The sequence below is a fragment of the Marmota flaviventris genome, chromosome 4 (assembly GCF_047511675.1).
Source record: "Marmota flaviventris isolate mMarFla1 chromosome 4, mMarFla1.hap1, whole genome shotgun sequence".
Lineage (NCBI taxonomy): Eukaryota > Metazoa > Chordata > Mammalia > Rodentia > Sciuridae > Marmota > Marmota flaviventris.
In genome coordinates this window covers 22,390,249-22,407,025 of record NC_092501.1, presented here as the reverse complement: position 1 = coordinate 22,407,025, position 16,777 = coordinate 22,390,249, and the positions used below count along the sequence as shown (strand labels likewise).

Sequence of the window (16,777 nt, the reverse complement as noted above, 5' to 3'; positions counted from 1 at the left end):
TGGGAAACTGAGTGAGCCATATAGTTTCTTTAAGTACCTAATACAACTAGTGTGTTGGTAGCAATTCTTAAAGGATGACTTTGTGACAAAGCTTGTGAAAGTGAGGACATACATTGACTAGGATCAGGATTTTTGACATAAGACAAGCGTATGTTTGATTGCAAGTTCCAGTATTTGTAAGCTGTATCTCCAAGTGACCACCTTAACCCCATAAGGCACATGGGCACTCTAATACCTATCTATATTCTTTAATTGACATGAAAATCAAGTAACCCAGTACACAAAAATCCTCGGTCCAGAGCCTGATACATAGCAAATGTGCATTAAATGTTAGTTTTTACTACCCCTTGAAAATTTCCAGTACATCATATACTCAATGCCTGGTTCCTTTCTCCTTATACTTTTGTCACCCTTCCCTGTGTCTTGTTCCTACATTTAGTTCAGAGATAACATCCAGAAATTCTGGATTTCAAAGTTGCAAGAAATTCCATTAAAAAAAAAAAAGATATTCGATCAGACATTCACTGAAAATGTAATCATACTAAAATCTAAAAGAAAAATGTATTCAAAATTTCTAGGTGTTTGGGTAAACAGAGAATAGTATTTTCTTATCAGAACTCTACAGATGACATAACAGCTGTATTCCACCAAGGGGCTATGATGTATATGCCACTCTTCAAAATACCACATGGAAGTTAAAAAAGGGTGAGCTGTTTCCTTCTAGCATATTATTTGCAATTTAGAAGATATTTAATTATCAGCACAAAGTAATTAATAAGTGCCTAATAAAATTATAGATGAATAAAACTAACATTCTATTTTGGATTTAGTCTACTCATTTGTCTTAAATTTTCAGAACTCCAAAAAGAAAATCCTCTACAGACATCAATACATGTGAATTCCTCTTTTTTTTTACACGTTTGAGCTATATGAAGGATATGAACAGAAACTGACATGCTATGAATGGAGGAATTTTAAAATTGCAATAGATTTTTAAAGATTAATAATGAGGATAATGGGAATTGGCTTTGTTATACTGAGTGAGAACAGAAAAACATGCCAATAATCCTTATAGACAAGCTAGTGAGTTGTGAACTCTTGATGAATAAGTATATTACCACCAACCTCCCACTTTCTGTTAAGAAGAAAAATAATGTGAATCAAATGGTTAAAGGCAAGTTTTCAATGCCTCAGAGGACATCTCTGATTAAACATTCTCATGTTATTCCTCAAGATATAAGATCTAACAAATTACTCTTAAAGAATCAATTTTGCATAGAAAATCTCAAAGTAGTTTTTGTATTTATGAAATCATAGCATCTTAAAAGAAGGTAATAAATTATAACTATCTCTTGAATGTTAGAGAAAAAAATGAAGGGAAGAAGGAAGCATGTGAACACTCATATTAAGTTGTTAGGTACTTGTTTGGCATTATCAGATCATCAATAAAAGATTCTTTTATTTTAATTTTTTTCCCTAGCACATTTCCCTGACTCCATTTTTATGGTACCTCCTAAAGTACTTCTGATCAGATGGATTAGCAGTTGAGCCAATTCTGTGGAAACATAGTTCCCAGGAACCATATGGGGGGGGGGGGTAGTCCTTTGAGTTAGAAAAAACATGCTGAGTTTATCCTCTGGACTGAGATATGAAATCCAAGTAAAAGAATATCCAAGTAGACCAGAGCTGCCAATGGTCGTCCATCTCATAGTGTCAGAAGATGTTTCTCCAGAGAAAGGAAAGGTGATCAGCCCATGGAGAAGACTGTGAATCAATAATGCCTTTTATTAAAACTAGTATGTTATTTCTTGCAATACAAACATTTATGACCACTACAAACATAACTTTAAAATGTACGTTTAAAAATGCATTCTAATAAGATTTCTGGTATCAGGGAATTTTAGCACACTCCCTCATAGCAGGAACCTGATCTAAATATTAGTTCCAACAACAGAAAAGTCATCAGAAATTTAGAGAACATTTCTGATAAATATCTAAATGTTTAGCATGCATCTCACCTTACAGTATTATATTGTTCCTCAGAACATGTTTCTAGTTTCTTCATCAGGACAGTAGGAACTTTTTATACAATATATATTTAGAATTTGAGGATAATTATTCACAAGTCTAAGAATAACAAGAATTTAACTTTCTTACAATAATTACTGACTCAGAAAATGTACCTGTTCTACTATGGGAAGAAGTCCCTCAACTAGTAAACTACATCGTAAGGTAAATGACCAAAATTATACTGATCCCAAGATGGTTGTGGCTCTCTAATTGATCTTCAGGGAGCTATACCAATGGGAGAGAGTAAAAGGGAAGAAACTTGCAGGAAACAGACCCACACTCTGTGTCCTGAGTTCTGTCCTTGACACCACAGGAAAGCTGTCCATCGGGTAGTTCATTGTAGTGATTCAGAACATGGTGTGTGTGGTAAGATGTTTTGGGTTAGAATCTTGGCTCTGCTGTTTATGTGATATATGATCTAAAGGCAGATCACTGAAATCAGTTGTCTCACTTGTAAAACAGGTAATATTATTTACATGATGTGGTCAGTGTCAGAATTAAATTACTCATGAGTTCACTTTGGACTGTATGTTCTTCGCTTAACACCTTAAATGTCCATTCCACACCTCTTCCTCCATCTTGATGCCTAAGAGGTAGGGGCGTCTGCAGGACTCCACACCCTTCTTTGCTGGCAAATGCAAGTCACCTGTAGGACCCTGGTGGGCAGGAGGAAATTGAGATCTGCGTGCTTTTTCTCATAGCCAGCTCTCTGTTAGGGCACTGATAGGCAAGGCTGCAGGCATTTGTGGAAAACCAAGCTGGTATTAACAGACATTCTTCCATAGCTACAATTTTGCCAACTTGTATTAACCTCTTCCCGCCTCTTGCTCCCTATAGCTTAGAGACAGTAGCAGCTTCCCGGGGTACCTCACCATCCTCCATTGACTCACGTTAATTTGTAAGTACTCCTTAATTAAACTCTAGAATCACCCTTCTTACCTATACTGTCTTTTTCCTGTTGGGTCCTTGCTGCTTAGAAGAATGCCCTTCATGCCATACGTATTCAATAAATGTTACCTACTACAGAGGTAGAAGAGGCATCTTTTCTGATAAGCACAATAATCACTTTAAGAACAAATAAACATAAACTCTCCTGGAACAAAATTATAATTCAAAGATTTAAGAGGGCTCAACTGCTACTTCTTTCTAGAAACTGTGCCCAGGAGACTGCAGCTTGTAAAAAAGCAAGACAAGTAACAGCTATTAAGATATGCAGTGAATGAGAACATCTAAGTAAAAAAGAATAAGTACCCTACTACACTTAAAAGTTGCTACATTCTTATTCAAATAAATTGTAGAGTATGCACGGAAAAAATATAGACTGTGTGAAACTGAGAATTGTTTTTAAAAATATGCTGAATTATTTAGAAAACAGACAGAGTAGAGTAGGGTTAGTTCTTTTAATTTAATTTTTAAGTACCCTAACAAGCATCACCATATAGACTGCTACCCAAGTTTGCCGCTGTCTTAAGAGAGATACACAGATATCAAGCAGGTTTGAAATCCAGGATCATCACCTGGTGAAATATGCCAGCTAACTTCTAGAACTTACCAGGAGGAAGCATTATGGTAATAAGTGGTTGCTAAGCTTTTCATCTTTCTTATTTAAGAACTGGTGAGAAGTACAATGAATACTAAAATTGTTATTTGTGAGGGGGAAAAAAAAACAAATGGTAATGAAAAATACTTAAAATATGGCTGCCTGCTGAATCCTGTACCCATGCATTTAAAGGAGTAAGCCATAGCATGGGATTGTATGAATATTAAGATTTTTCTTTATTAGGATTTTTTCTACCCTTGTAAACAAAAGAGAGTTATGTACTTTAAAAGTCTTATCCTTTAAAATCATGTACTTTAAAAGTCTTGCCATCTATATTAATAACCTGTACTAAGTGTTATCAGCAACTTACTCTAGAGAGAATTTCTATAAGTAGAAATAAATGTTTGTTTCTTTAAGTCTGCATTAAAAAACTACATATTTACAAATAACATTCATTCTATTATTAGTCTTTAGTGTTACTGAAAGACTGCAATAATTTTCCATTTAGTAGAACAAAAGAAACGCAAACTTTTCCATTCCCAAAGAATGGTATGAGGGGAAATGAAAAGAGAAGGGTTAGGGAGAGAGTATTGTAAGAGTATTATACACTTCTAAGCAGAAATTATCATCGTGGTAAACAAAAGGAAATACCTTTCATCCCTCAGTCTATTATAATTTAGATGTCATTTCCCTTTCTGACTTCTTTTTCCAACTGAACATGGTTTGCCAGCTCTCCTGAACTGATCAGATATCCTTGTTATTTTCTCTCCTATTAAAGGTGAGAGATGTTCTAGCATATTTACTTCTGCCTTTATGTTTTAGGCATAGAAAACACCAGTGGCTTCTGTTTAATAAAATGAAGTTTAAAGTAAAATAGGGACAAGGTCCTACCTGCACAGGAAATGAGGAGAAGCCAAATGGGATAAATTGATGGTAGCATCTAAACTTGCAAAGACTGGTTTTTATTAGGGCAGTTCAATGAAGTGATAAGCCATTGGTGAGCTAAGAGTTTTTTGAATGAAGGCAGCCTTGTCCTGCCATGCACAGTTGGAGTAAGATAACTATATATATTCAATGATAACTATATAATAAAACCTAATAGAATTTTCTGCCAAGTCCTGAACATATGTATTGGATGCTGATGGGGAAAAAAAAGAACCTAGAAGTATTCTAAGTTATCAAGCTATTTTAATCAAAATAGGAAGAAAAAGCTATTAGGAGAATATTAGTTGCAAAAGTGTTTGTTCATAGGGCCCTGGCTAATTCTTCTCTATAACCAATCTGTACGCTATTAGATTCAGGTCATTCACTTTGCATTTGATAGGGAAACTGAGCTCAGGTTCAGGGTGATGAAGTAAAGAAAATGTAAATGTCAAGTCTTACTCTGTGAAAGCTGGATAGTATTTCCTATGTAAACACTTGCAATAAGAATTGACAAGTAACATCATGCTGGCATTAATCAGCAGGCTTTTGTTTGAACAACTTGCAGGAACAGATGGAGATAAAGGTTTGATAATAGATTTGGGTATCTTAAAACAGGGAAACCAATGATTAGAAATTCTATTGGGTTTTAAGCACATTGCTTCCCTGTCTTGTCAGCAGATGAAGTAGTATAGTTTCTGTAAGTCACTCCAGCCCTGGTTTAGTGAAATTCAAGACTGAATTCCAATGTCATTGTGCTATGCAGCCTTTACTAGATTGTGAGCATCACATTTCAACATTTTCTCCCTCTTACACCTCCAGGTATTTATTTCTACTAATATTCTCCTAATAGCTTTTTCCTCCTATTTTGGTTAAAGTAACTTGATAAGAGTAAGGTGTTCTCTATTGTTAAAGGTTTGATACACTGGGAACCTTCCAGTATAGCCCCATTGACTAAATTTCCAACATAGGAACTCTATTTTCAAAGGAAATACAACTTCCTTGTGAGAGGATTATCATAATTTAAAAAAGTTTTTGGTTAACTAGAATGGATATCTGAAAACATGAACTTAGGACATGAGCTATGAGGTAGGCAATGGTTGGAAAGAGGAATGAGGAACAGGCATTTGAAAAAAGAGATATATTCATTCATTTAATATTTACCGACTAAGGAGTTCATGTGTCAGGCATTGTTAGACATTGAAACAGAGAACAGACACTGTGAGATGGACAGGACCTGAGCACATGGAGCTTTCATTCTAGGAAGAAGGAACATACAATAAACAAATAGTAAGTAAAGAAGGTATTGTCTTAAAGGGATAAGTGCTGGTAAGAAAACATAAGAATATGGTGGAAAATATTCAGGGTAGGGGATGAGAAGACACTTCAGGTGGAAGAGTCAAAACTACCCTCTCCGATGAGAGTCATTTAACTAAGATTTGAATTAAGAGGAGTCAACCTTATAAACTTTCAGGGAAAGAAACTCAAATGTAAAGTCATTGATGACTAATTTCCCCCTGACAAAAACACACAAGTCGATGTTGATGTAGCAGGCAGAGAGAACTCAAGATCATTTTGGACAGCCGGTTCAGACCAGATAGAGGGTTTGAGAGGTTGTGTTAAAATGTATGCATTAAAGTTATGCACAAATTCTAACCTTTTAACACACTAGATACTCAGAAGGCTGAAGCAGAATAATCACTTGTTCAAGCCATCTCAGGCAACTTAGCAAAACCTTGTCTCAAAATAAAAAAGCCTTGGGGTGTGGCTTAGTGATTGTCTAGAATGTGTAGTTCTGGATTCAATCCCAAGTACCACAAAAGAGGAAAACAAAAAGATTATTGAATTTTATTCTGAAATAAGTGGGACTGCCATGACAGAGTACCAAAGGCTGGGTGACTGAAACAACAGAAATTTATCTTGTTAAAAGGTATGGAGGGGGCTGGGCATGTGGCTCAAGCGGTAGCGCGCTCGCCTGGCATGCGTGCGGCCCGGGTTCGATCCTCAGCACCACATACAAACAAAGATGTTGTGTCCGCCGAAAAACTAAAAAATAAATATTAAAATTAAAAAAAAAAAAAGGTATGGAGGTTGCAAGTCAAGGTCAAGGTGCCAGCACGGCTGGGCTGGTTTCTTGTGTAGGCCTCAATTCCTGCCTTGCAGATGGCCAAATCTTGCTGTGTTCTCGTGGGGCCTTTTCTCTGTGCATGCTCACTCCTTGTATCACTTCTTCTTCTTATAAGGAACAATAATGGATGGGGGTCCCATCCTGATGACCTCACTTAACCAAAACTGTCTCTTTAAAGGCCTATCTTCAAATATGGTAATGCTAGGGTTTAAGTCTTAAAAATATGAATTTGGGGGTCATAACTTAGTCTATCACACAGTGATTATGTGACATGATTATATATTTGTAAAATACCCCTCTGGCTGCCACAGAGAGTTTGGGTTTGGTTCAATGTGGATGGGCCATAGTGATGTAGGAAGAGTCAGAATCAATATTCACTTACTATACCTCATGCTAATTTTTTCCTAAAAACCCAACTGTTGTTAGTTGTATGCAAAATACATAAGAAAGGATAGCTTATTAGCTGTTTATCTTAGATGTAAATGTCAAGGTTCAATCCAAAAAGAAGAACTTTAGAGGTACTAACACCAAACACACACACACACACACACACACACACACACACACACACACATTCTGTAGTAGTTTCTTTTCCTTCTCTTTTAAGGATTACAAGGTCATGGTTTCTTTCTCTTTTTTTTCCCCTACAAATTCCCAGAAAGGCACTGTTGGGTCAGCAGCAGAGCAGGATCAACATTGTAAAAGCTTCATAGATCATGGGGGTCATGCTATGCACATGAGGCAGCACATTGCTGCTGTTTTATTAGCCAGAAGAAGTGATTTGTCGGCTGAGCCCCATTTACCATGACCCTTTCAGAGCATGGATGATGGCCCTAGACATTCTGAACCTGGGAATACTTGTCCCCACCCCCACTCAACTGGAGCACAAAGTGAGAGGAAGGCAGTCGTAAGAAGAGCTTTGATTTTGACCCATAATAAATGCCAGTTGAATACTTTGAAACAGCATCTCCTTAAACAAAGAATAATCCTGTGAGGAAAAAGTTATTAACCCAACTTCAGAAATGAAGAAAATGAGGCCGTTGGGGATGAAATACTTGCCTATAGTCACATGATGGGTAAGTTTGGAACCTGAAAGACCTCAAAAGCCTTGATTATAAGCCCCATGCAATGGAACACACATCCGTACACTACTGCAGCTCACTTAAGTTACCTAAACAGCAAACATCAGCAAAGTTCCAGAACTGCAGCAAATACACTGCATTCTCAGCTGGGTTTGAGGGGCCATTTTGTCACTGCTGGGCCCTGGTCAGACAGGGTGTTGGGCACTGGTCTGCCAAGCCTGTCTCAGAGTGCCCAGGGTAAAGGTGGCAATAGTGCTAACACTTTCAAGCAAACTGAAGCAAGATGATGGTCTCAAAGGGTCCTGGATGTAGCCACCACATCTGACTCCACTTGAAGGATTTCAGTGAGGGACAAACTGCCTGTTAAAGATGAAGGTCACCATGAGGATGGGGAATTTTAATTTGAAACTCAAGTTCCTTATGCACACAGCATGGTGCCTCTCACAGTGAAATTCTGGACCATGATCTGGCACCCCAATATCACAGAGAAAGGGAAAGCATGTTTACATTTGTTGAGACCATTCAATTGATGGCACTGAATGGCTCCCGTGGGAATGTTAAAGGATGATGTTTGGGGATTAAATTTTATCTGTTGATACTCTGAATTTGATGATCCACTGACTTTCAAAACTGCAGAGCATCATTTGCAGTACAAGGAGGAATAAAGGGGATGACTACATCAAGCGTTGTGCAAGATGGTAAGAGGAGAAGGTTGCAGGCCCACGGACTGTGTGTTCCCATTTGCTTCTATCTTAAGCAGCATGAGGCAGCCCTCCTCCCTGTTCCCATGCTCCCTCTCAATCCCACAGGATTATCTCAGTCCTGTGTCCATTTGTCCTGAAGAAAACCTTCCTACTGACTACCTGCTGTAAATGGAAAATGCAGTGTAAAGACAGCAGAAAAATAAATGTGTTTTAGACTCTAAAGAGGTGTCTGTTTTCCATAAGATGTTTACCTTTCAAAAACTGTACTCTCTATGCTGGTGAAACTCCTGAGAAGTTATAATGAACCTGGCATTGAGGCTAGTTCTTGCTTCCCCTTTCCCAACAAATGGTGTCCTACACAAGTAATGTGGTGATGTGTCCAGCGTAACTTGCAGATTAGCAGTAAGAAACCCACTGCCAACTGTGGTTGGAAACACATTCTCTTAGCTTTTTCCACGAATATTAGCCTTGCCTGGATGTGAGGCTTCCCACAAGGCACGGTCATTCCAGGTAGTTCATACCAAAATGCACGTTTTATTTAATGTAACTATATGTTCGGACTGTGATATGTATAACTTAATGCTAAAACAAAAAAAAACAAACAAACAAACAAACAAAAAACTGTACCCAGATTCGATTCTCAGGTTGTTAAACAAGTTCTCAACTACTAGATCCTATATGATATCTATTGCTCCCTCATCAAAGAGTCCCCTTTTTATACCTGCTAAGTTTTGAGTCTACATTGTGTCGAAAAATTAAGTAATAGAGAATGTAGGATATAGAATACGATTGTATTATTTAAATTTAATTTTCTTTTGTTGTTTTTACCTTAGGTCTTATTAACTGGAAGGCATTAAATGGAAGACATGAAGAGATAAATCTAATTGTTTTTCTATTTTACTCAAAGAGTTCTCCTTGATCTTTCTAATCTATAAGGCTACACACGCACTTTTTTAAACTTTTTTTTTAGTTGTAGATGGACACAATACCTTTGCTTTATTTTTTATTATTTATTTTATGTGGCGCTGAGAATCAAATCCAGTGCCTCACATGTGCCGGGCAAGTACTCTACCACCGAGCCACAACCCCAGCCCAACACACACACTTTTTAAAGCAGAGTTAATAGTATATCATGCCTTCTATCCTGTAACATATGCAAATGCTTCCATGTCAACATACAATCAAATATAGGATAAGTGCCGTTCTCATCCTAATTTCTTCTGTGATAGTAGGAAGGTGGATAGGACCTGCAAAGGTCTTACTGACCAGAAGTAATGGATCTGCTATTTGTTTCCTCTGAGCAGGTAGATGTCTAAGGTCTTTTCTTGTACACTCTTCAGAAACCTTTACCACTAAGAATCTCTTACCTACAGTTCTAGTTCTCTTGCATTATAGAACTGACTGCACCAGTGAGCACTTTCAGACTTCCCAGTGCACTTTGGGGAGCTGGACTCCCTACTTTCAGCTTTCGAGTCTTGACTCTTCCACATTGTTCACACACATGGTTCACAGCTGGTTAAATAAAACCTTGTACTTTTGATCTGTCACCTATAGAAATGGGATTGCTTCCCACACATGACCCTTTCATTTTATAAAAAATAATTTCTGCCTATGAGTTGTTGTGAGCACTTACAAAGAGACTTAGCATGGATTAAATCCTGGTTAAATGTGACTGTTATTACTGTAATAGTTAGTAGTATAATTTATGCATTCAGCAAATATTTATTGAGCACATTCTCAATTCACAACACTCTGTAATTTTCTGTGCATATAATAGTAAAAAAGAAAAATGTACTTATTGCCATAATTTCTATTAAAGGAGACTAGGGAAAGTTAAATAAACAGGTGAATAAATAAAAAACATTATATATTGCAGTTAGTGATAAGAAAGAAGAAAAAAATGGGGAAATGAGAGAGAATGAAAAGAACTGGGTGGTCATCTGCCTTACCTAGGGTGGTCATGCAAGACCTCTCATCTGGGGTAAATGTAGACAGAGACCCAAAAGATAAGAAAACCTGGGGACAAAAGTCTCGGAGAAACATCACCCATAGAAGACAAAAGAATATATCTTAAGGCAGGAGATAATCTTGTGTATTGAAGAATGAAAGGAAGACCAGAACTACTGATAAGAGCTTGGGAAACTCTTGTACAAAATAATGATGAAAGATAACAAGGGCCTCCAACAGTGCATCCTTGCAAACTGTGATCTTGTTTGGATTTCATTCTAAATCCAGGTGTGATTTTCCTTAGCAGTCCATCAGAGAAGTCATATAACATAAACCTAGAGAAGGTGGAAGTGACCCACTCAAAGAATTTCTTTGCCTTAAAACCATAAAGATTTATGTTGTCATCCTTTAAAATTAGTCCAATAGAGATAAAAGTGGAGACTGTCTTGTTTAGTATTGTGTCTCCAAGTACTTAGAAACTGATTTGACACAAACATGAGTTTAAATAAATGCTATCTGAATGAATGAATGAATGAATGAATGATTGCATGCTGTCGACATTACATAGGGCTAAATCCTTGACCAAGGGAATCCAACAATCTTGTATTTGGATCCTCAATTTCCAAGTGTATGTGCCTCACATGTGCCAGGCAGGTGCTCTACCACTAAGCCATGTGTGTCCTTGCATAAGTATATTAAATCTCTGAATGGTCAGGGATAACAAGGAGTGCAGATACTCTCAAGGTTAGTTTTCCAGAGGAAGAGTTGGTCTTCTTCAGAGGAAAGCCATGTGAGTATTGAAAATGGCCCCGTGGAATTGGCACCAATTCTGGTGGCTTCTGACAATCAAACTGAGTTTGCTGAAACAGGGGATCCTAATGGAGACAGTGGAGCCACTAGCAAACATTGGAAGGACTTGGACTACCCCTCAAGAATGATGGAGAGGGGCAGGGAAACTCTGACCACACACCTGCAACTGACGTCTTGCTCCTATTTATACCAGGGAGGGGCTGATGTTCCACGTACCAAGGGGCAAGCACGGGGCTGGAGGGCACTGGTGCACTGCAGTGTAACAAGCCAGCCTCATTCTTACCAAGGAGATCCCTGCTTCCTGTAACCCCCAGGCTGAAAAGCCCTACAACCCAGGGCCAGGGCTCCATTCCACCTCTAACAGCTAATCCCTCCTAGGAAACTGTTTTCTGTTCCGAGAGCAATGGACATGGGTGATACCTGTGTCTCTCTCCAAGCCTGTCTCCCAACAAACTCGCTTCCAAACCTGGGGCAAGAAATCTGTCCGGACTTTTGCTTTGTTTTTGACCTTTGATACTCTAAGCCTCAGGTTCCTTATCAGTAAAATATGTACTACATTAAGATAAGTTTTACAAGGTTGTTTGAGTATTCAACCAGACAATGTAAACAGTTTAGTGCCTTACCACAGAACCTGTCTTTATTTAATATCAACATTTTCATCATTAATTTTTCTGCATTAATTTTGATTTTTTAAAATATGTATCTAAGGTATTATCTTGATTACTGCTTGGCTCTTTTCTAAATTTGGCTTCTGAAGGGTGTACTTTACTAAGTCTACTCTACTCTAGTTCTGGTTTTACATATATGTGTATGTGTGTGTGTATATATATATATATATATATATATATATATATATATATATATATATCTGTTTTGTATTTGTTTGTTCTTTATACATTCAAGTGACAGTAGAGTATGTATTGACATATTATACATACATAGAATAAATAATAACTTGTTCTAATTAGGATCCCATTATTGTGGTTGTACATGATGTGGAGTTACATTGCTCATGTTTTCTTACACAAGATAGGTAAGATATGTCCGATTCATGCTACTGTCTTTCCTATTCCCATTCCCCTACCATTCCCTTCATTCTCCTTTGTCTAGTCCAATGAACTTCTAATCTTCCCCTCCCATATTGTGTATTAACATCCATATGTCAGAGAGAACACTATACCTCAGGCTTTTGGGGACTGGCTTATTTCACTTAGCATGATAGTCTCCCGTGCCATCCATTTACCAGCAAATCCCATAATTTCATTCTTCTTCATGTCTGAGTAATATTCCACTGTGTTTATCTACCACATTTTCTTTATCCATTCATCTGATAAGGGCACCTTGATTGGATCCATAGCTTGGCTATTGCTATGAACATTGCAGTGTTTGCATCTCTGTAGCATGATGATTTTAAGTCCTTTGGATATAAACTGAGGAGTGGGATAGCTGGGTCAAATGGTAGTTCCATTCCAAGTTTTCTAAGAAATCCATACTGCTTTCCAGAGTGATTACACCAATTTGCAGTCCCAATAGCAATGTGAATCTTTTACCCACACCCTCACTAAAATTTATTGTTATTTGTATTCTTTATAATTGCCATTCAGACTGGGGTGAGTTGGAATCTCACTCTAGTTTGATTTGCACTTCTTTAATTACTAGAGTTGTTTAACATTTGTTTATATATTTTTGTTACCATTTATATTTCTCTTGTGAACTACTTGTTTAGTTCCTTAGCCCATTTATTGCATTTATTGATTGGGTTATCTGTGTGTTTTTGTTGTTACTGTTGTTGTTGTTTTGTTTTTTTGTTTGTTTGTTTTGCTGTTAAGGTTTTTGGATTCTTTGTATGTCCTAGAGATAAATGTTCTAAGTAAGGTCTTGGTGGTAAAGATTTTTCTCCCATTCTGCAGGCACTTTGTTCACAGTCTTGATTGTTTCCTTTGCTATGAATAAGCTTTTTTATTTTGATATCATCTCATTTTTGATTCTTGATTTTTACTTCTTAAACTTTAGTAGGAATCTTATTGAGGAAGTTTATTCCTTAGGTAATGTGGTAGAAGGTTAGGCCTACTTTTTCTTCCAATAGGCACCGAGTCTCTGGTCCAATGCCTAGGACCTTGATCCACTTTGAGTTTAGTTTTATAAAGGGTGAGAGATAGAGGTTCAATTTCATTCTACTGCAGAAGGATTTACTCCTCTACAATGAAAACTACAGAACATTAAAGGAAAAAAATTGAAGAAGACTTTAGAAGATGGAATGATCCCCCATGTTCTTGGATAGGCAGGATTAATATTGTGAAAATGGCCATACTACCAAAAACGCTATATAGATTTAATGCAATTCCTATTAAAATTCCAATGACATTCTTCATAGGAAAAAAAAAAGAAGCCATGAAATTCATTTGGAAAAATAAGAGGCCCAGAGTAGCCAAAGCATTCCTTAGTGAGAAAAGCAAAATAGAAGGCATCACAGTACCCGACCTTAAACTACACTACAGAGCTATAGTGACAAAAACAGCATGATATTGGCACCAAAACAGACATAAAGACCAATGGAACAGAATAGAGGTCACAGAGTCATACCCACATAAATTTATCTCATACTACACAAAGTCACCATAAACATACACTGGTGAAAAGATAACCTCCTACCTGATATATATTAAACATTAATTAAATATTGCACACATTCTTGTGACTTTAGTTAATTTTATTATGTTATTAGGCTTTACCTCTCTCTCTCTCTCTCTCTCTCTCTCTCTCCTGATTTCTCTATTTCTTTGATTTCTCTGTTTCTCTCTCACCTTCTTCATAAATACATATGCATACACACACACAAACACACGCACACACACATTAAAAGGGTACTGATTTATATCATTAATGTAGCTTTATTGATATGTAGCTTGTTTCCTGAAAAATAAAAAATAAAATAGAGAGAGAGACCATGTATCTTGTATAACCTGTTTTTGTTTTTTGGTACCAGGGGTTGAACCCAGGAGCATTAAACCACTGAGCCATATCCCCAGCCCTTTTAATTTTGAGACAGGGACTTATTACGTTGCAGAGGGTCTTCCTAAGTTACTGAGGCGTGCCTTGAACTCACAATCTTCCTCCTGTCTCATCCTCCTAATGACAGGCATGTGTCACTATGCCCAGCTTACATAAACTTTTCATTTTTATTATTCCCTTTTATAATAGACAGCACACTTTGCTAGGTAAAGAGTTCAATGCTGGAATTACTGAGCGATTATGGCTTTATCTGTCACAAACACGTGCTGCTGTTCTAAGAGACAGTTCCATCTAATCTGATCAATACTTCTAGAATTGTACCTCAGGAAACACTCACAGACTTAGAGCTAAGCACAGTTTCTTTAAATACACAGCATGAGATAGTAGCTAAGCAGAGGTCCCATCCCCAGTGGCAGTCCTGAAGTAGGAAAGTGATCCGATTAGAAGGGTACACTTTAGGGACACAGCTGCCAACAGCCACCTTATGCAATCAAAAAATGTACACTTAAGAAAATGGCTAGTGGCTTACTACCATGCAATTTTATTAGTTTTTCCTATGTTCAAATATATAATGTAAATTATAGCAATGTGTCACTTGAGCAGTTAGGAGGTTTAGCCTTTATTCACCTTTCAGTTGCATCTTAGAGTTTTCAATATTTGCCATACCTATATTGGCAAAGTGGTAATTGTAAAAACAACAAAGGGAGCTGGAAAAGAAGGAAGAGAAAGAAAAAGAACATGAAATGGTATGAAATGGTGAGGAAGAAGAGAGGAATGTGGAGGCAGAAGTAGGTGCTTATAAATAACAGAACATTTGAGTGGAAATTCAAAGTTCTGAAAATCAGTTTGGTTCTTACAGAGAAGAAAAGCTTGCCCTAAAATGAATCTGAGAGCATTATAGTCAAAGGTGTAAGAAAAATGAAATGTGAAATCCAGACTCTAAAGTCAAGTGATCTTGCCAAGATTTCCAGACGTCTTGCACAAAAAGGTTATTCAATGATTTAGTGCAGAATCTGAATGGTGGCTGAGATCTGATTTAAAATAAAAAAATGTTTGGGAAGAATTAGAATTAAAGCAAGCAAAAGACACATGGGATCACTTTCAGCTAAATGACCTTCGACAAGCAAGAAGCAGAGGATGCACATACACTGGCAAAATATTCTGATCATCTTGAAGTAGGTGCTATCTTGAGAGTGGATGGAATTTATGAGGTCCCTGGCTGGATGCTCTAAAAATATATCTTTCTATTATCAAGTTCTATAGAATTGGAGAACACCAGAGGGGAGAGAATCTTTCATGAATGACTAAATAATCAAAGGAAATAAAATGAAGAGGAGTTGCAAGCAAACCCAGGAGGGTCATATTATGGGCATAATAAAAGTGACTTGATATAAAATCCTGGGGAGTATTTGCATTTGGGTTTACAGATAAGCAGGAGGAAGAATTAATGCAGTTCTTTTGGAAACTGTTTATTTATTTATTTTTTCCCTGGACTTTGCATATGGGAAATCTCTCTCAGGACCATTCTTTCTTTGTGTGTATAGTCTATTCAGAATGAAACCCTCTTTGTTCATGTTAATTTAAGTCTCTCTAAATGAATGAGGCCTCAGATTTCTCTAGCAAAGGCAATATTTCCAGCTTCATTTTAGAGAAATGCTAAACACCAAGCTGATTTTGAAAACTAGGAGGAGGGTCAAAGGGTATTTTATGGTCCTTAAGGATTGATTTTTCACTTCGCACCCATAGTTTGCTTCTGTCTCCCTGACCCCAAAGTTACATGTTATTTACTATTTTCTTGCTATTAAATAACAGGTATCCTTCATTCTAGAAGAATTCTCATAAAAAGTGATGGTTCACAGATTTAATAAAGCAAGCATTACACACACATTTTAATGGAAAATTAATTATAACGGTTTGGATAACCTTAACATACCATTTTAGGTTGGATGTTTTAGTAAAAAAACAGCTGCTGAGGCTAAAATAGGCCTTCTTTCAAAAAATGTTGATATGTACAGTATTCTACACTAAGGTGTTTTTATGTAGTTTCCATTCTTGCCATATTTTATGTTGCAAAGGCTAGTGAGACTTAGAAAAATCTTCAAATCCACAGGTGAATCAACCCTCCCAAATATATAAGCATACCTCACCTCTAAGTTCTTGTTTAAAGTATAATAGAAAGAGAACCTTTACTGGCTCTTATTTAGGTTTTCCATAAAGTGTATCTAACAAAATAGTCACAGAGTCTAATGCCCAATTTGCAGTTAGACCGTAAGAGGCTGCCTCCATGTTTTGCCTGTATGTGAGAAGGAACAATCGCTATTTTCGCATTAGATTTTTGGTTTGGTTTGGTTTTCAGTGAAATCATAGTCTTTTAAAGCACTGGTAGTAAAAGGCAAATATTGACTTTTTAAATACTAAAAGTAAATAAACAATAAAAACAAAATCAAAACAGGGATAATATAGACTTTAAGATTAGGAGAATGCTGGAGGCTGGATATCAGGAGATGTGACTACCCAGCCATCTGAAACGCGACTAATTTTGAGACCCGCTGAGAACAGTGTT

The 16,777-nt window shown here is 37.0% G+C and overlaps 1 pseudogene; it reads left to right on the top strand.

The window, feature by feature from the left end:
• The window catches only part of LOC114088522 (NEDD8-conjugating enzyme UBE2F pseudogene), a 48,565-nt pseudogene extending 40,122 nt beyond the window's left edge, over positions 1-8,443 (top strand).
• The last annotated feature ends 8,334 nt before the right edge of the window (positions 8,444-16,777 follow it).